Source organism: Pristis pectinata, chromosome 5 (assembly GCF_009764475.1).
Source record: "Pristis pectinata isolate sPriPec2 chromosome 5, sPriPec2.1.pri, whole genome shotgun sequence".
Lineage (NCBI taxonomy): Eukaryota > Metazoa > Chordata > Chondrichthyes > Rhinopristiformes > Pristidae > Pristis > Pristis pectinata.
Genome location: NC_067409.1, coordinates 98706160 through 98726753, shown reverse-complemented (window position 1 = coordinate 98726753; position 20594 = coordinate 98706160). Strand labels below are relative to the sequence as shown.

At 40.0% G+C, this 20594-nt stretch overlaps 1 protein-coding gene across 4 annotated transcripts in view; it reads right to left on the bottom strand.

The window, feature by feature from the left end:
• Window positions 1-20594, bottom strand: part of LOC127570751 (cadherin-20-like) — a 153011-nt gene that overhangs the window by 73715 nt on the left and 58702 nt on the right. Inside the window, exon 1 of one of the 4 annotated variants that reach the window (XM_052016561.1) lies at window positions 11925-12070. The exons of the other annotated variants lie outside the window; for them this stretch is intronic. The gene's annotated coding sequence lies outside the window, so the exon portion shown is untranslated. Of the gene's footprint in view, window positions 1-11924; window positions 12071-20594 lie in introns of those variants that run through there. 4 annotated transcript variants of the gene reach the window in all.

Here is a 20594-nt window from a genome sequence, read left to right as displayed (position 1 = left end):
AGTCAGAAGCCCTGGCATGAAGGTACTTCAGATTTTGCATTTTAACACACACACAGATGGATGTCTGGCACACACTGGACATGGAATAGCTGACAGCTGATAGATCCAGACATAGTTATTAGTTATTAAACTCTTTGTATGCAACAAGAAAAGGAATAGCGAAGGCAAATGCAAGTCTCTTATATTAAGAAACAGAGACATTTATAATGGGGAACAAGAAATGGTAGAGCAGTTAAACAAGTTCTGTCTTTACAGAAGAAGACATAAATAACTTCCCAGAAATGCTAGGGAACCAAGAGTTGAATGGGATGGAGGAACTGAAAGAAATTATGCTGGAGAAATTAATGGCACTGACAACTAATATATTCCCAGGGGGTGATAATCTCTATCCCATGATACTAATGGAGGTAACCATGGAAATTGTGAATGCATTGGTTGTCATCTTCCAAAATTCCGGAGATAATGGAATGGTTTCTCCATTTTGCAGTTGGGGTGGGGGCAGGGGAGTGGCAAATGTAACCCCATTGGGGGGGGGGGGGGGAGGGAGAGAGCAGGGAACTACAAACAAGTATCGTAACATATTTGTAGGGCTTCAAGGTACTGAGTGGGCAAATGTCTGGCACATGCAAAATAATGTGAATAAATGTGAAGTTATCCACTTCAGTTGGAAAAATAGAAAGACAAGTACTGTTTAAACAATGCTAGATTGCGAAATGTTGATATACCAAGGGGCCTGGATGTCCTTGCCTGTGCCTGTGATGTTGCTGCAAGTAATTTTTTCATTGCAACTGTGCATACATGTGCATATGACAATAAACTCAACTTGATCTTCTTACACCAGTCTCTGAAAGCAAGCAAGCAGATGAAACAAGCAGTTAAGAAGGCAAATGGTATTGTGAGCCTCACTGCAAAAAGGTTTTGAGTACAAGGGTATTTCTTACTGCAATTATTCAGGGCTTGGTAGACCACACCTGGAATATTTTGTGCAGTGTTTATTTCCTTACCTCAGAAAGGATAACCTTGTCATAGAGGGAGTGCAAAAGTTTATCAGATTGTTTTCTGGAATAGTGGAGTGAGTTTAGACTGAGTTTAGAAGAATGAGAGGAGATCTCATTGAAATGTACAAAATTGTGACAGGGCTAGCCAGACCGTATGTAGGAAGGATGTTTCCCCTCGCTGGGGGATATAGAATGAGGGATCCCATGTTTCAGGGTCTGGGGCAAGGCATTTAGAACTGAAATGAGGAGAAATTTCTTCATTCAGAGGATGGTGTACCTGTGGAAATCTCTAGTACAGACCAAGTCACTGAAATTATTTATGAAGGAGGTGGATTGATTTGTAGACACAAATTGCAACAAGTGGTATGAGGAGAGAAAAGGAATATGGTATTGTGATAGAGGATAAGCCACGATCATATTGAATGTTGCAGAAGGTTTGAAGGGTCAAATGATCTATGCCTGCTCCTATTTTCTATGTTTGTATGTATTTTCCCTGAATTGTTTGACAATTTTTTTGCCAAACTAATTGTTAATCTCTCCTACTTTCTCATCAATTAAGAAGTTATACACTTTAGCCAATGTCAGATGTAGGGCATTTGACAAGGTTGTAAAGGGGAGATACTGGATTGGTTGTTCATGTAAACTTGACAAGATTTTTGACTTCAACTGAAAGTCCATTTAACATCTCCACTGATGTTTATTGCTACCAATGTTAAAGGAAATAAAACCAGCAACCAATATAAAATGAGCTATTGATTCATTATTTCCTGCTGTATACAATTGTACAAGATTATAATGCTTCCAAATCAGCTGGGGTAGATTTTAAATGTACTTTTAATGCCTTTTTTGAACTAATGTTAGTTCTCTCTTATTTACTAATATCGGAGAATGATCTTTACAGCAAATGGGAACAGAGGTTTGTCCACCCGCTTCATACTCCAGCCAATTTCCATTTCGTTTGATTATTCCCAGTGCATCCACATATCTATGCTGGGATAATGCATAGAAAGAATCCCCAGCATATGCATAGCTTTAACAATACACAAATATTTTTCATTGGTCTCCGTGAAATAGTTGGTCCACAGTCACCCGAATCAAAGGCAAGGGCAGCAAATGCAAATATTTCAATTAACCAAACAAAAATTGGTATGCCCATCAGCTAATGATTAGTGCTGCTGTGGATGTGATGGACGAATCTCTGTTGTTGTGGGGCTACTGATGGAAGGGTCGCTGTGCTTGCGTTGAAAGTCAGATGAGGTGGACGGATGAGTGGTTTTGTGTGTCAGGAAGTTGGCAGACACCACCTAATGGCAACAAATGTGATGTCTGTCTTTAGAGCAAAGGTCTGCTTTAATACTTAGCAAGATTTGAAAAGAATGTTAGGGGACTGTGAAGGAAAATAAAAATCCCAGGTAAATCCCAAATATGGGATACCAACGCCTTTGAATTCTGTTGACCATCTTAGCAACAACCTTCTGATCTAAGACAAGTTATAAATGTGTCACAGCTATGATCTGCGCATACCTCCTCGTGTGTTGCTTAACCTGGTAACTGTTAAAAGACCCATGATTGATGAGCAGTAATGTTTTACCTCTCTTACTTTATTATTAAAGCATTTCTGTCTCAAGGAATCTGTATGTCTGAGGCGTGAAGGCAGATTAGAACCTATAACAAGCAAAACAGTTCCCTGCTGTGTCACACAGAGGTAGTCTTTTCAAATCAAGATATTATGAAGGAAATAAAGCTGACAACATGCAAGACACAAGCTGAGTTGCAACACAAAAATATCAAATCACTTTCAGGTAAACTGCTCTAAAGTAAAATAAAATCAAATAACTTGCATGTTTACAAAGATTACCATGGATTTCATTATTGTTGGTAATGAGAAATAACAATTCTGACAAACAAAAAACATTCAGCACTGAATAGGCTACAGATTGTTGCATGGTTCCTTGTATGGGCATATTCTGAACACTTTATATGAATCTTTAATAAAAGCAAAGAATAAAGTGATAAAAAGTCTGGCATTCAAAAATTTTAAATATTCACATAACTCACAAATGATAGAGCTACACCTGAGCTGTTCTGTTCTTCTCTGTAACTAAGCAGTCCTTGTAACTAAGCTAACCTTGTGTTATCCAATATGAACATTTGCAATTTCCACACATGAGGGATCATCTAAAGAATAAGTACCTGTGCAAATTTATTCATTATACCTAACAGTTTTGTGTTAAATTAATAAAAAAGACTTGCATTTTCGTGCTGACTTTCATTTCCCTTTCAGGGTTAATGATGCCAATGAAGTTCTGAAGTGTAGTCAATGTTGTAATGTGCAAAGTAACAACCACATTGCAGACAACAAGCTTCCACAAGGAGCAAGTGGGAAATGAGTTAAATCATGTGTTTTAGCAATGTTGTGATGGATAAATATTGATCAGAACTCCAGGAATAATTTTATTATTGCATTGAGCTGATGATAAAGTGCGAATGGCATGCTATTGAGGACAAGTTTCAATCTCAGTACCTCCAACAATGGAGCGCTCTCTGAGCAGAGCACCAGAATTTCAGAGAAGATACTTGAGCATAGATTCCCAATGTGGGACCTGAACCTCTGGCCTCCTATTCAATGATAAGATCACTACAATTACTAAGATCTACAGCTGATATGTAACTCAAATGCTACTTGAATTCAATGTGGAATAACTGTGATACAGCCTTAAGTTAATATTAAACTAATTGCACAGAATTTGCACTGTTAACAGCCTTAGCAGCAATTGTATTTCATCAGTGATTTCACGAAGCTATTAAACCAATGTGCAATCTTTTTCTCTCTATCCCCTAAAAGCAGTAAATATTGGAGGTCTCCAAGCACATATTAGTGTTTGTTGTTTCTCACCAGCATTTTTATGACAATTGTGTTGTAAGCAGTTGCATTACCTATAGTCCTACTGCTTAATACCAAGTTGCCAAGTTATTCCCAATGGTGTTCTAATTGTTTCCAGTCAGTGGTTGTGAATGCAGCTATTGGAAGTTTTCAATGCCCACAAAGCTGTTTTTCTCTTTCTCCTCCCACATTGATCTTAGAGACCATCAGTTTGCTACAAACCCAATGAATTGAATATAGTCAATTGCTCTGTAGGTCATCCATTTTACCAACAGTGATAAAGACTTGGCAAAGCCATATCAGCCTTTACAATATTATCCTTGAGTTTAAAGCACATACATTATTATAAATTGCCATAATATGTAGATAAGGGAAAATCAGAAAATAAGTAGGTAAAGAACTAGATGCGGTGGGGCTTTGGCTCTCACACTTTCTCCATCATTCAATATTTTCATGGCTAATCATTTAGTAGCATTTTTCTGCACTAACTCCATATTTTTTTGATTCCCTCTTTATCTCCCCATAATCCTGCAAGTTGTTTCCTTTCTAATAGTCATCCATCTCCCTTTTGAAAACAGCAATTGGATCTGTCTCCACCAATACCATTGGGAGTGCCCTCAGGGGTCTCCTTAACTACGTCACTGCTCTTTTTTATCTGTATGGCAGTTACCCATTCCCTCTCTCCTGCACTCCCTTGAGTTGCAGACTACTGACTTCCTGAATCATGTTCTCCAGGAAACACTCACGTTACGAATGGACCATACTGACAAAATCTATTACTCAAGCTCCAAAACCCAGTGCTCAAGTTGACGACATTTCCTACAACTGTGGTCATCCTGGAAAAAGGAAGCACTCCATGGATCTGAGGTGCCCTGCCACTCCTCTATTTATTAGATTAGCTAATGGTTGTTGCAAGTAGGAGCAGGGCAATCCAAACAGTACATATAAAACATTCAGTGATGGACACACGTTCACACATACATTCATTCCATGGCTTCAAGGAAGCTTGCAGGTAGTTTTGCAGAAGCAGCCAAGTTTAAATTATCATGCTGGCCCTGATGTACAGGACAGACGAAGGACATTCAACCTCACACTTAAAAGAGTTTTCCAATTACTCCTGCCCCTCTGCTCTTTCCTCACAGCCTTGGAATCTTTCTTCTTTTTTGAGCATTGATCCAGATCCCTCTACAAAATTATAATGTAATCTGCATCCCAAATCACAGCAATTTTGTGTGAAACACATTCCTTCATGTTGCCTTTGATAATTTTTGCCAATTATGTTATATTTGTTTCCTCTGATTAATGACCTTGCTGCTACTGTAAACAGTTTCTTCTTATTTACTCATTTCAAACCCTGGATTTCAAAGGGTTTGGATAGAGAGTAAGGAAAAATAAGCAGTAAATATGTCAAATCTCTGCTAAGCTCTCTATGCTCTGAGGACTACAACCATTGTTGCTTGATGTAACCAAAGTCTTTCACAATAAATCCTTCTAAGCCCTTGACATAGTTCCTGAAGTCTGGTGTCCAGACACTAGCTGGGGCATATTCTTTAGTTTGTAAAGGTTTAGTACAATTTCTTTGTTTTTGTACTCTATACTTTTATTTGTAAAGCCAAATCTTTTGTATGCCTTTAACAGTCTTCTTAAATTGTCCTGCCATCTTAAAAGGCTTGTGTATGTCTTTCTGTTCCTGCAGCACTTTTTAACTGTACTGTTAAGTCTATATTCCTTTTCCTCAATGTATATTTTGATTGCAGAATGATATTCCAATGCATGGAAAAAATCAATAATAATAATTTGCTCCTCATTCTATTTTAGGAATATTTCCCTTAATGAGAACTAAATTTAACACAGTTGTGTAGAACACTGCAACGTGGAGAGTTGAGTAGGTGGAATTCTTGACTTGATGTCGAAGCGACAATCTATCAAGTATGCTGGGAAATTATGTGTATTTCTTCACTTGCATAAAATAAGGAGCTTTTGTTGGCTAGTTGAGCTAAACTGGGAGGAGCAAGAGATTACAAAAGTGGTCTAATGTCTATGTAGCAAGGAATTTGCGCAACTGAACATTGAGTGGAGGAGATTGAATTTGGCTGCAGTCGAATCCTATGCCAACACTAATGGTAACAAAGTGAAAACTTAGATATGCATAGCCGAGCTGTAGACGGGAACAGTGGAGAGAGGGGAACCAGTGGGAGAATTGTGTGAGTGATGAGCAGATGAAGGCGTGGAGGAGGGAAAGAAACAGGGTGACGGGGGCAGATGCTGGAAACCTGAAATAAAAACAGAAAATGTTGGGAAAGGGTTCAGGTCAACACCTGTGAAAAGAGAAACAATTAACATTTCAGATCTGGGGCCCTTCAAGAGAACTGATAAGGTAAGAAACTGATAAGAAGCACATAAGAATCACATAAGACTGATAAGAACAATTACTTAAAGCAGAGAGAGAGAGAGAGAGAGAGAGAGGGAGGGAGAGGGAGAGAAAGAGAACTAGTTCTGACATATGTACTTTTAAATTTAATATTATTGGAGCTTGTTCATATGTAGGGGTGTCCTTATGTTGGGCATTCTTAACCCAGGGACAGCCTGTCTGGAGAAACACATCATTTGTTTGTGCGGAGGCGTGTTCAGGTGAAGAGCCAATAATATGAAGAAAAGAAAGAATTGCGTTTGTTTGTTATAATAGAGGTTAGAAAGGGGAGAGGGAATGACACTTGAGGAGAGGAAGCTGGTTAAAATGTCTGTCAGCAAGAATGGGAGCGAGGTACAGGGGGGTGAACTTAAGCGATTAGCTGTACCATAAGAATGGGAACAAGGGAGCAGGAGGTGGGATTGATAAACTAGGGATGTAGGAGAGAGTAAGAAGAGAGATAGACAAGAAACTAGAGAAAGGTATGGTTGCACTGCATAAAATAATGATTACCAGTTTCTTATGCCAATCTGTGTTGTCCATTTTCTATTGGCATCCACCCTGTCACAGACATTTCCTCTCTTCTTCCCAGCCCTCCCCCTCCCTGTTTTCTAAATTTTCCCAAGTTCTGCCAAAACATTGAGTCTGTTTTCCTCTCCATAGGTGCTGCCTGACCTATGGAGCATTTCCAGAATTTTCTGTTCTTATTACACCTCTTGCCTTTCATCTCAAGGTGCATCTGGCTTTTGATTTTTTTTCTCAATTTGTACATCTTCCTATAAGAGCCATATGGAACTTTTCCACATCACAACAATTTGCCATCGGTTGTTTGTTTGATATGCATTTAGCAGCTTGAAACACTGAAAATAGACAAAATGGAGCTCTGAGCCAGTGCATAGCTCTGGATGTTGATCCACTGTGAAGAATAAAATTCAGTCCTGGTGTATTAACAGCTCTGCTCAGTGCTGCAGAAGGGCAGAACATCAAATGTGGGAACTGAGGTTCATCTGCATCATTTTGTCTACCTAAATACTCATATTACTGTGAAATGCCTTAACAAGTTCTGCCATATGTGCTTCCTCAATCATGTGTGCTTTGTGTTTAGAACATTCATCCAGCTCCCAAGTCTATCTTAATAAACTCCAAAACCTAACTTTCTAAGGGAACAACACTGAAATGACAATTGGAGCATCATTATTATCAGCCCAGCAGGTGAATCTTCACTTATTTCTTTTGCTTTCTTGATATTGCATTTAGCAAAGGAACCAAGCAATCTTTTAACGAGACCCCACACAAGAGAGCACAGGAAAGATAAGTACAGAATAAAGAGAAAATGAGCCAATTGGATTAGAAGGTAGTGAGAAGGGGAGAATGGGGGATACAAGAGCTAGGGTAATTCCTAAGAGTGACAGTGTTAGGTTGTGATGTCCTAAAAGGATGTGTTCTAGGACTATGGTCCATTCAGATTAACTTGGACTTATGGTCAGACGGAGCAGTAATAATATCTGCACACAACAGTAAAATGAAATACAAAGTAAATAATGCTGAGGACTGAAGGAAGCTGCAATAAGATGGTGCAATGAGATTTCAGTAGGGTGGCACAGTGGAATATTGACAAGGTGGTGCAATGGGGTATTGATAACATGAAACACTGTGATGGGAATATGATGGTACAATGGGTTATTAATAACATGGTGCAATGGGGTTTTGATGAGATCTTGCAATTGCATGCTGATCAAATTGATAAGGTGGTGTGATGGGAGTTGTTAAGCTGCAAGGGTGCATTGATACGATTGTGGAACGGAGCATTGATAATATGGTGCAATTGGATACCAAAAGATGTTGGAAGTAGGTATTGATAAAATGGTCAAATGGGATACTGGTAAAATACTACAGTGGGGTATTGATACTATTTATAAGAAGTATTTATAAAATGGTAAATGGGGTCTTGATAAGTTGGTGCTTTAGAATATTGATAAGGTAGCATTGTCATAGATGTAATTTAATCCCCAGATATGTCAGGTGCTAATTCTGGTGACAAAAAATATAAGTTTTGAATGAGAGAAACTTTACCAGTGTGGAAAATCAATGGAGTTTGATTCAATTTAAAGATGAGTGCAGCTTGTCTAACCTTCCTTGAAAAGGTGATGGTAAACTGTCTTTTGGAACTACTGCAAACCATGTTTTGAAGAAGTCCCTTCAATGCATAACAGTTTTGATGTAACTACGGCTTGCTAGACTTTTTCACAGTGGCTAAGGATAGCAGATTTAATTCCCTGAAGAACATTAATGAGCCTGGTGGGATATTAATAACAATCTGGTGCTTTTGTGGTTACAAATACTGATATTTAAAATTCAAAATTGATTTGATTGACTGAATTTCAATGTCAGAGCAGCAGCAGTGAGATGAAATCATAACAGTGCCATGGACTGCAAGTCCAGTAATGCAGTCACTATGCTGCCACATCCCATGCTCATGCAACGTTCAGACCAGTTCCTCAACTGGGCCAGGTAATGAAACAAAATGTAGTGCTGATTTTTATGGTAAAACTTATAAATTATAAACCCCCAAGATTTAATGGAATTTTAACCTTAGTGAAATCACAGCTGGAATCCTATGTATAGTTTTGGATTGTAAACGCTGAGGTAATTGAGAGGGTGTGATTTGGGTTCACCACAATTCTGTCTGGTATGAGGAAATACAAGTCAACAGACTTGAAAATTTGGAGCTGTCTTTTTCAGACTAGAGCCAATTATATGAAGCACACAAGGTGATATATACCAGGATATTCATTAGCATAGAACTATCTGAAGAACACTCTGAAAGGAGTCATGTATACCCATTAAACAGATCAATCTCAAAAACACAATGTTTTTAACTGGGGTGATTAGGTAGATACCAGGTACTGGGAAGTTCCAACAGCACTTCTGTTTCATGCCAAAAATGAAGGGATGGGACTGAGGAGATTGGAAACTTCAGTTTTCAGTGATTAAGAGGTGTAGGATAATAAGACAAGATTTCTTTATTAGTCACATGTACATTGAAACACACAGTGAAATACATCTTTGCGTAGAATATTCTGGGGGCAGCCTGCAAATGTCGCCACGCTTCCAGTGCCAACACAGCATGCCCACAATTTCCTAACCCGCACGCCTTTGGAATGTGGGAGGAAACTGGAGCACTCAGAGGAACCCCACGCAGTCACGAGCAGAATGTACAAGACAGCGGCCTGAATTGAACCCAGGTCGCTGGCGCTGTAATAGCATTGTGCTGACTGCTACACTACTGTGCTTGCCTTTGAGAACATGGATACAAGGTTAAGTGGTAGAAAGCAGTAGAAGCCTCTATGATATGGGCTGTAAATGAAGCAGCAACCATCTTGACTGATACGAAAGAAACACTTTCTGGTGGTTGGGAAATTTAGGACTAGGAGATGTACCTAAAAGTTAGAGCAAGGCCTTTTGAGGGCAAAGTTAGAAAACAAATCCTCATGCAGAGGATAGAACAAATTTCCATGAAAGCAACTGATGTTCTGTTAATCTTGAATCTGGGAATTTTTTTTGACAATTGTTTATGGAGGATATAGGAGAGAGTATCCTGCATGCAGAATGTTGTTTGCAATTGCCAAAGGTAGTGACATTGCAGCCTTCCCTGGTTCTTAAGGCTATACAGCAAGGTCCTCCTAACAGGATATAAGTGAACAGTTAGGGTAGCTCATACAGGTGTACCAAAGATTCTTGTGGTTCTCTACAAGGATACTGAATTATAGAGGTATACAGCATGAAAACGGGCCATTCAGCCCACAGGTCCACGATCCTCTGTGGACAAAAGGAAGGAAATGGAAGTAAAATTTCTTCCCTGATGGGAAAGGAAGTTAAAGAGGAGAGTTGTTCTTAGCACCTTCCTGCAGCCATCTAGTGAGAAATTGTGCTTGATTATATATAAAGTAAGGAAATCAGAAAGAGAGAAAAAAAGTAATGGGATGCATACAATGTATTTATATAGTGAGGTTAGTGTGGCAGAATTGTGCTGAGGTGGAGATGGTTGAGACCTTTAAGTTCCTAGGTATAAATATCATTTACACTTTGTCCTTGTCCAGCCCAGTGGACACTTTGGTCAATAAAGCACCCAAACACCTCTATTTCCTCAGAACGCTGATGAAATTCTGCATGTTCCCGATGACATACCAATTTTTATAGATGCACCATAGAAAGCATCACAGCTTAGTATGGCAACTGCTCTGCCCAAGACCGCAATAAATTGCAGAGAGTTGTGAATGTAGCCCAGTCCATCATGTAAACCAGCCGTCCCTCTAGTGACTTGGGAAGGCAGCTAACATAATCAAGGACTCCTCCCACCCTGGTCATTCTCTCTTCTCCCCTCTTCTGTTGGGCAGAAGATACTAATGCTTGAGAGCATGTATCACCAGACTCAAGAACAGCTTCTATCCCATTGTTATTAAACTCTTGAATGGACCTTTCATATGCTAAAAAATGATCTCCCAAACTACCTTGTTGTGGCCCTTGCACTTTATTTGTCTACCTATATTGCACTTTCTCTGTAACTGCAACACTATATTCTGTTTACTTTTTACTATCTCAATATAATAATATATGGGATGATCTGTCTGGATGGCCCGTAAAACGAAAGCTTTTCACTGCATCTCTGCACATGTAACTATAAAAAAACAATAATAAGTAAACCAAATACCCCTAAAGTGGCAAGTAAAGGAAGTGATTGGGGAGATGACAAAAAGCTTGTTCAGAGATTAGGCATTGAGTAGTGTCTAAAAGGAGGGAAAAGAGTTTGAGAGGCAGAGATTTTCAGGGAGGGATTCCACAGCTAAGGGCATTGGCAACTGAAGGCATGGCCACCAATAGAGGAGCAATTGGGTTGAGGGATGATTGGATGTCCAGAGTTGGAGGAGGGCAAATATGTTCTAGGACTCTAGCTCTGGAGGTGGTAGGAAGGGATTTGAAAAGAGGGTGAAAACTTTATAACAGAAGTGAGCATAGACATGTTCTAACATAAAAATTAGGAGATGAGAAGCAGACTTTTGGATAGCTTCAAGTTTACAGAATGCATTGGAATAATCAATTCCAGAGGTAACAGGAGTATGGGTGAGGGTTTCAAGAGCAGATAGGGTCAAGGCAGAATTGAAGTATGTGATGTCATGGAAGTGTAAATGGCCACTACTAATGTTATCTCAGTTCCTCACCTCTAATAATTACCATTTTCCCTGATTTCCCAAATATCCATTTTTATCCTTCTTCGTCCATCCTTTTATTTCATTCTACCTCTGTTCAGCACGTGGTCTTCATTTCTGCCTTTTCACCTTCCTTTCTTAATCTGTGAAAAGCTTTGAGCAGCCAGCATGCATTTAAAGCTGTGAATTTCAATCCCTTTTTAGAGAGTTATTAACTGCAATTTCTGTACGCAACTCAGAAATAATTCATAAGTAATCAGAATACAGTAAGCGAGAAAAAATCATTACAATTTCATAACATTATCCTATTACCCCACTAACAGACAATAAAGGTATAAATACAGTCATGAAACTTTCGAAGTTCTCTCTTGAGGACCTGACCCAATATCACAGCATTTTGCTAAAAAGCAAGAACCAATTCTTACCTCATGGGATACTAGCTGATGGAGATCTTTAATACGTTCATTTTGGCTTAAGTAAGAAAGCCTTCATTTTAGCACCAAGCTTGCAAAAACAAGTGGCTCTTTCTCTGCAGCACATCTTTCATCACTGGGCTCTGGCTGGAAGCAACTACCCTCAGCACTCTCCTGCTCTGCAGCTCCTTAATGCAGCTGCCTTTGAAATAATTTGCGAGCATTTGACAATCAAATTGACTTTCTTTGACAAGGGTTCCCTGAAGTAAAACCAGTCTGAACAAGCTATATTTTTAATGTTGGAGGGAGAGTGAAGGGGGCTGGGGTGGTGGCAGAGAGAGGGAGAGGTTAATTAGTGAAAAGTTAGGATGCAAACTACATTCAGAAATGCACGGATAGCAGCCACTGGTAATAGAAAGGCAGACCGATGGAAAAAAAACAGTGCCTTGGGAGGACGGAAGGAACAAAAGAGTCTATTTCATGTTAAAGTATTTGCAATTCAAGTGAAGGAAACATCCGTTGGTTTGACTCTTTCGTCTCAGGGACTTAAAGACGAGGAGAAAGAAAAAAAATAGCCCTGCCAACCCTGTCACGTTATCACAAGTGTGTTCTAATTTTCCAACCATCTTGTTTCAAAGTCCTTTCATTATTTGCCCATTCATTACAGAAGTCACATCACAGAGAAATGACGTGAGTCAGTATTTCATTAGTATGCAACAAAACAAAAGAACTCTTATTATGTATAACTGGTCTTTATGAATGAAACTGTATTCTAAAAAGCTGAACATTTTGGAAAGAAATTGCTTTTAAGATTCTAAATATTGATTTTTCTCACAATCTTGTCAAAAAACTGTACCCTTTTTGAACTGTAAGACAGTACAATTCCCTTTTCCAAAACGACAGGTCTTCTATTCTTAAAGTAATTTAAACTGCACAGAACAGTAATTTAGAGTGTCGGAGAAGTCAAAACATAGATAATGGCCTCCAAATTGCAGTGCAATCAGACAGAGACAGTTGGTCAAAGGCTTTAATTTTTTCAATTCTTCTCTATTGATCAAATATTTTCCTTTGAACAATATATCTAATTCTGCTGGCTCTTATGTTCATTCCTCAAATGTTGCTTTCTCGGGAAGTAACAAGTGGTTTTGTGGTCCAGGCAATCTGTCTCCACATGCCTGATTGAATCATCAGAATGGGTTATGTCCCTTTGTCCCCTCAGCCACTGCCTCCATTAAACTCCCCACACCACTTCCCCGCCTCCACGTGGTGTGGTTGATTGGCCTTCTGAACTAGAGGGCTTGCCTTTCTTTACAGTGGATGCAAACTAATAATTGCCAGAACAAATTGAATTACAGCCTTCCCTAGCTTTCCCTTGTCACCATGAAAATGGAGGCAACTCAGGAATGTGGTGTAGGAATAGATTGAAAACAGTTGCTATTTAAGGTAATAGTAAAATCAAATTTAGGAAAGTTTACATATTAGAACCAGAATGGGATGGAAGGGAGGGCAGAAATCTGAGCAGTATCAACACTTAGAAAGATTAGAATCAAAGAACTGTTACAGCACAGATGGGGCCATTTGGCACATCAGATTTAAAAGCAGAGATATTTTATGACACAGAAGCAGGTCATTCAGTCTGCCATATCTATGCTGGTCAAAAAAGCTACAGTATCTAACCTAACCCATCTTGTTTGTAGCCCTGCAGGTCACAGCTCCTCAAGTACACATCCAAATACCTTTGTAATGTGATGAAGGTTTCTGCTTCTATAACCCTTTCAAGCAGTGAGATTCAGATATCTACCAGCCTCAAGGTGAAGAAAGGTTTCCTGTTTTCCCCTCTAATCCTTCTACCAATTACTATAAATCGATACTCCCTGGTTTTTGACCCCTTTGCGAATGGAAATAGCTTCTTCCTATTTACTTATCTCGTAATGCTAAACAACTCAATTATGCCCCCTCAGCACCTTCTGTTGCAAAGAAAATAACCTCAGCCTATCCAATGTTTCCTCATACTTACAATTTTCAATGTTCTGTAAGTCTCCTCTGCATCCTGTCCAGTTTAATCACATCTTTCCTGGAACGTGACCAGCAGTACTCAAGCTGGCGTTGAATACATTTTTAGCATAACCTCCCCTGCTCTTATCGTCTATGCCTTGGTTAATAAAGGAAAGCATCAGTTATACATTTTCAACTAGCTTATTGAACCCTCCATCTCTTATTAAGGATCTGTGGCCATACACTCCTTGCATATTCTCTTACCTATCAGACCACCTCAAATGCATTATCTCACACCTCATCGGATTAAATATAATTTGCCAATTTCCTGTCCATCAAACTGACCTAAAGCTTTCTTCACTTCTGTCAACCACACACCCTACTGTAGCATCTGCAAACTTTTTTAAAATCTTTCCCCTATTTTAAGTCTAAATCATGAACCTATATTATGAACAGCAAGGGACAGGGTACCCTGCTCTGTGAAACCCGACCGGCAACAGCCTTCCAGCCACAAAAACACCCATCAACCATTTCCCTTTGCTTCCAGGCATTGAGTAAACTTCTGATCCAGTTTGCCACTCCCCTTTGTATTTCTTGGACTTTTCTTTTTTGATCAGGCTGCCATGTGAAACTTTGTCCGAAGCCTTGCTGAAATCCACGTGGTCAAATGCACTGCTTTCATTAACATTTCATGTTTCCTCCTCAAAAAATTCTAGTTAGTTAGACAATACATGCCCTTAACAAATTCATGCTGACTGCCCCTGATGAATTTGTGCCTTTCTAAATGAAAGGTGACACTGTCTCCTGTGAATTTTAGTAAACTAACCAGGTTTTGTAGACTAATCCAGCCAGTTGCACACCCCATCATTTCCTATAGTCTTGCAATTTCGTTTTCACTTTCAAATATTTATCCTATTTCATTCTGAAAGTTGGAACTGAACTCGTGTGCACCACACTTTCAGACCATGCATTCCAGATCACAGCTTCTTGCTGCATAAAACCAGCTAATCCTCATGTCACCATTGGATTTACCAATAAAAGTCTGTCGCCTCCAGGTCTCAGCCCTTCTGCTAACGGGCACAGTTTATCTCCATCCACCCTCTGAAAGCCTATCATGATCTTGTCATCTCTAACAAATCTGCTCTCAGCCTTCTCTGATCCAAAGAGGTCCTCCAGGTTCTCTAGCTTATCCCTGTAATTGAAATCTCAAATCCTATTCTAAACTATTCTAAAAATCTTCTCTGCGCCCTATCCAGAGGCTTGATTGCTTTGTTTCACTAGATGGGGTAAAAAGATTTGCATTGATACGGCATCTTTCAGAGTTCAGCACAAGAAAAGTCTCTTTTCTAGCTTACTTTTGCAAGAAAAATATTAGCCAGCTTGCACTAATTGGTAACTGGTAATTAGTAGTTGGTTTATTATTGTCGCATGTACTGAGGTGCAGTGAAAAACTTTGTTTTGCATGCCATCCAGACAGATCATTTCACATCATCAGTACATTGAGGTAGCACTGATGATGTGAAATGATCTGTCTGGATGGCATGCAAAACAAAGTTTTTCACTGCACCTCAGTACATGCGACAATAATAAACCGATTACCAATTACCCAGCAAGCTCTGATAAGCAGTACTGTTACAACCAGATAATCTGTTCTCGGGGCTGTTTGAGAAATAGATATTGGCCAGGACATTGGGAATAACTCTCCAGCTCTACTCTGATATGTTGCCATGTGATCTTTTCTATCCACTTGAGAGCACAAAATGGCCCTCTGCTTGACATCCCAGTTGTAAGAGAGTATCCTTGCCAGTAATGCACTTGTCTAGTATTGCACTGGAGTGCTAGCCAGGCTTTTTGGTGCAAGTCCCATTGCCTTATGATTCAAAGAGTGTTGCCAGCTAAACCTCAGATGGTTCATGAGTTGACTTGATCATTTTTGAACCAACTCGAAATTCAAGGAGAGGCAGAAAAGCACATAGAGAGTTGGCTATAATCATGTATTATTAATTTTGTTGGCAATTTTTGATGTTTCAACTGGGTTGAGATTTGGCTAGATCTGTTGCTGAAGCTCCTAAATAAGAGCATAAAAATAGCAGCAGGCAAAGTCTACATTATTTCTTGAAACAACCATTAGCTTATGTTTGTGTCTGGCACAAAAAAAAACTAGCAATAAGACATCTTAATATTAAGTTGGTCAGTTATACTACCAGTGTGCCTATTTCTCCTCCCAGGAAGCAAAACTTATATGGTGGAGTGATTTTGCATATTGAAAGCAATTCTTTTTCAAAGTAACATTCTCTAATAGCCAAATAATGGCTGAAACTTGTTTGTTCTCTCCGGAAGGTGATACTTCTGAACCTCTTAAATGGGTCTAGCATGGATGGTCAGCATGGAGCTGACAGTTGGCCAAAGGGCCTGTTTCTGTGCTGTATGACACTGTGATTCCATGGCTCTCTGAGGTACTTGATGGGCTTCATGGACATGGTGTACCAAAGGGGCTGTTTCTGTGCTGCATGATTCCATGACCCTTGGCTCCACAGATCTGAGGGGTAAGTTCATATGCTTTGTGGGGAAGGGGAGGGGAAGATGAAACTTTGGCCCGAAGGGTATCAAAAACTTGAGTTCAATTGAGCCCAGTAAGGGTGCTGGTCTATTCCAGTTCTGAAGAAGATGTCAGTGAACTTTTAACCCGCTACACCTCCCTATCCCCAAGGCAACCGTCAGCTTCAGTGGTCTGTTATAGGGCATTCCTGGGCTAGGAGAAAAAAATCCATGAATCTCAGATTTATAATCCACTTTTTTAAGTGGGAGGGAGTTCTACATGTCAACCTAAGTTCCTTCCAGAATGGTTAAGGTTATTTTCCCCTTTTCCTAGGCTGAAGAGCCCAAAGGCAGAAATAGTCTCTCTCTCTCTCTCTCTCTCTCTCTCTCTCAGTCGCTTTCTCTCTGTGCTACTGATTTTTTTCCCTGAATCCCAACAGCCTCAAACAAACCACCTTTTTAACCTTTTTATATTCCAAGGAATGCAAGCCTATTTTATGTATCCATGCACACAATTCAACAACTTGGGGGCCTGTTAAGGTTCCGGTGAATCTGAAGTATGCACCTGTCAGCACTGGATGTTCTCACACAAGTCACATTTAAAGCAAATGAATATTTGGCACTTTATAGGCATTGATGATACCTGATGGGGGATGCCATGCTGACCGTCCCCTCTTTGGGTGAAGGTGCTTGGGGTACACCTATCAGGGGAGTCCTACTGGCCTCTACTAGCTGATTGATTTTGCCCCCACAAGATATTGACTATCTTGTCAATGATGTCCATAATTCCCATGGCATTGATGGAGTCCTTAGTGCCTGCCAATAGCTTTTATCCTGAGGATGAGGTGCCCATTTAAAAGTATGACTTTCAGATCCACTAGACTCTGATATTCAAAGGGTAATGAAGTATTGAACCAATCCACTGAGATCAATAATTAACACAGTGACGTTTACAAAGGTGAGAATTGGGCCAGTAAGTATGTGCTGTATACGATCAACTACAAGTTTACACATAAGATATCTTTATTAGTCACATGTACATCGAAACACACAGTGAAATACATCTTTTGCGTAGTGTTCTGGGGGCAGCCCGCAAGTGTCGCCACAATTCCGGCGCCAACACAGCATGCCCACAAACTTCTTAACCTCTAGGTCTTTGGAATGTGGGAGGAAACCGGAGCACTTGGAGGAAACCCATGCAAACACGGCGAGAACATACAAACTCCTTACAGACAGTGGCCGGAATTGAACCCGGGTCACTGGCACCGTAAAGCATTATGCTAACCGCTACACTGCTGGGCCATTGGAATGATACTTGATATTATACACATAAAAAAGACAATTAATTGGCAGGAGTGCCAGCCTAGACCAAACAACGATCCAATTAGCAGGAGGACACCCAAATTCAATCTATTGTCAAGCAAGCCACGTGTGAGGTGATTCATTATTTAAATAACTGTTTCCAGTTCTTACACAAGAACCAGGAAAGGGGCTCATGGTTTACATACTAGAAGCTGTAATCACTGAGGGCAGGAAACTTGATTGTTACTGTATGGCTGTTCCCTCTACACGATGGCAGTGAGGGAGAGTGGGAGGAAGGATGGGGGTCAGGGGTGTCTTAGGCTGCATTTTGTGATATGTAATCAGCACAGGAGGAGACCTTGAAAATGCAGTTGTTTATAGCCTTGCTTTCTGTCCATAATCCTGTAAGTTCCTGAAGTACCTGCCAAGCTCTCTTTTTAAATAATTTATGGAATGAGCTACATGTAGAGCATGGAATCAGCTTTCCATGTTGAGCACTGCAGATCATGACAACTTGCTGAGCAAAGAAATTTCTCATCTCCCCTCTAGATCTTTTGCCAATGATTTAAAATTTATTACCTGCCACTTTTGACCCAGAGGGAATTCCTTTCTCTATCAAAATCGCTCATCATGTTGAAATCATCTATCAGGTCACCTCTTAACCATTGTACTCCAAGGAAGAACAGTTCTAACTTTTTAAACTTCTCCTTGCAATCACAATCCTTCAACCCTAGTGACATCCTGGTTAACTCCTTTAGCAACTGCTCTTGAAGTGGGGGGCCAGGAATTGTCCACAATACTCCAGCTGGAGGCTGGGCTGCTCACACTCCTGTCCTTCAGCCAAATGGTTAAGGATTCAAATCCCTGTTGGACAGAAAACTACAGTTAGATGCATGGTTTCAGGATGAGTGGCTGACCATTTCATAGTGGAATGAAGAGAGGCTTCTTCATTCAGAAAGGTTGCAAATTTTGAAATTCTCTACCCCAGAGTGCTGTATCAATGAATATATTGAAGACTGCAATCAACAGCGTCCTGGGCTCCATGGAATGTGGGGATTGGCTGGGAAACTGGAGTTGATTTAGCATTGAGTTGTGAGGCAGGCTTAAGGAACCATATGATCTAATCTTGTTCTGATTTCTATTCTAGGTCAGGTAGTGCTTGATGTAGTCTAGCCAGCTTAGCTGATGGATGCCTAAACCATTTGTGCCTAAAATGCCCGACTCTGCACCTCCTAGACTTTAAGGAGCGAACTTTAGGGTGAACTAGCAGAAACATCTGTGCCTTTGCCACCTCCAGATTTCCCTGTTTCAAAGATCTCATTGCCAACCTGTGCCCATATACTTCAGTATATCTGATGTCTGAATCCTAATCCTATATCCAGTCAGATTTACCCATCACCCGTATTCTCCATGGCTCCTGTTCTCTTATTGAGTCAAACCTAAAATCCAGATCTGCATGTGTAACCCGTCCATGGTTGTGCCCCACCACCCTGCTCCATACAACACCTCCAGACTGATAACGCCCAGAACTCCAGCTTTGTCTGACTCTTGTGCATCTCCCCCACTTCTCCTTACTTCATACCACTAATATTAGGTGTGTCAAATATACTGTATATAATTAATTTTATAATGCCGCAAATAAGGCAACTGCCTAAACATGTAGCTCTGAATTTTCTTGGTGAACCAATCTAGTTTCACTCTTTAATGTCTAAGAGGTACAGACTCCCTTCTGGTTTCCCCCCTCAGTCTCCTTTACAATCTGACACAAAAACACGCCTTTATTTGAAGAGATTTTGTTGTAACTAACACACCACTTGTTTGATTTCACAAGTGCAAAGAGTCTCGGGGTGCCGTCTACATTAGAAGTATGTGGCAAGTTCAGGTTATTGGTGTGAACCAACACGGATCTGCAGGTCGTGGTAACCTGGCCTTAGGGTCAGTTATCATGGGCAGAGGATAAATGTTTGGAGAGCAGATTGAGAAATTTACCTCACTCAGGCTACTTCTGAACATGACTCACTTTGAGGTACTCTGATAATTCTCTGCTTTATTACTTGAGGTTGACAAATTTTTAATGGTACCTCACAGTTACAACTTGGCCTGAAAATAGCTAGTTTTAAACTTTGCAATTTCTTTATATGCATATTTCAATGTGTAATGGATTTTAATATTTTTAGAAATGTATTTATATTTCAGTTTCTACTTATGTGCACATTTCAATCTTTAATACTGAGATTTTGCTTTCTGGTTTGGTCTCTGAGAATTTTTTAATGTGATTGGCTGCTCATTCAGCTCAATGACATCATAACTATTGAGTGACAAAGATCCCAATGAAGTGATGCTAGCCAGCAGCAAGCATTGGAAGCACAGAAATTCTTGCCATGAGGATTGCTAGTTCTTTCAAGGTCAGCAGTGAGTGTGTTGGCTTTGCCATTGGTCACAAACTTTGGGCAAATGGATGATTTTGCTAGGAACATTTTCAATCACTGTGGGCCTTACCCCTCATGGTTCATGTGGGAAGTTACTTCTTCAAAGAAGCCAAGCATGGTTGGCAAGTTCTTCTCACTGCCTGCTTTTCCTAGTTGATTCCATTAATTAACACAGAACTGAAGTAAAACTAATGAGACCATAGTTGCGTCTGATTTGTTGCCCATTCTAGGGGTTAACAGTGGGTTAGTAATGCTTTCTGGAAGCAGTTTTTTTCTGCTCATTAACTTTCCAATTGCACAAGGCAAATTGTGTGATCTTCTACTCACACAGTATATGAGCCAATGAAGCAACAGGATTGACTAGAGTGTTCAGCAGCATCTGAATAAGTCAGCCTCCAACCTAAACCCCGGCATTCAA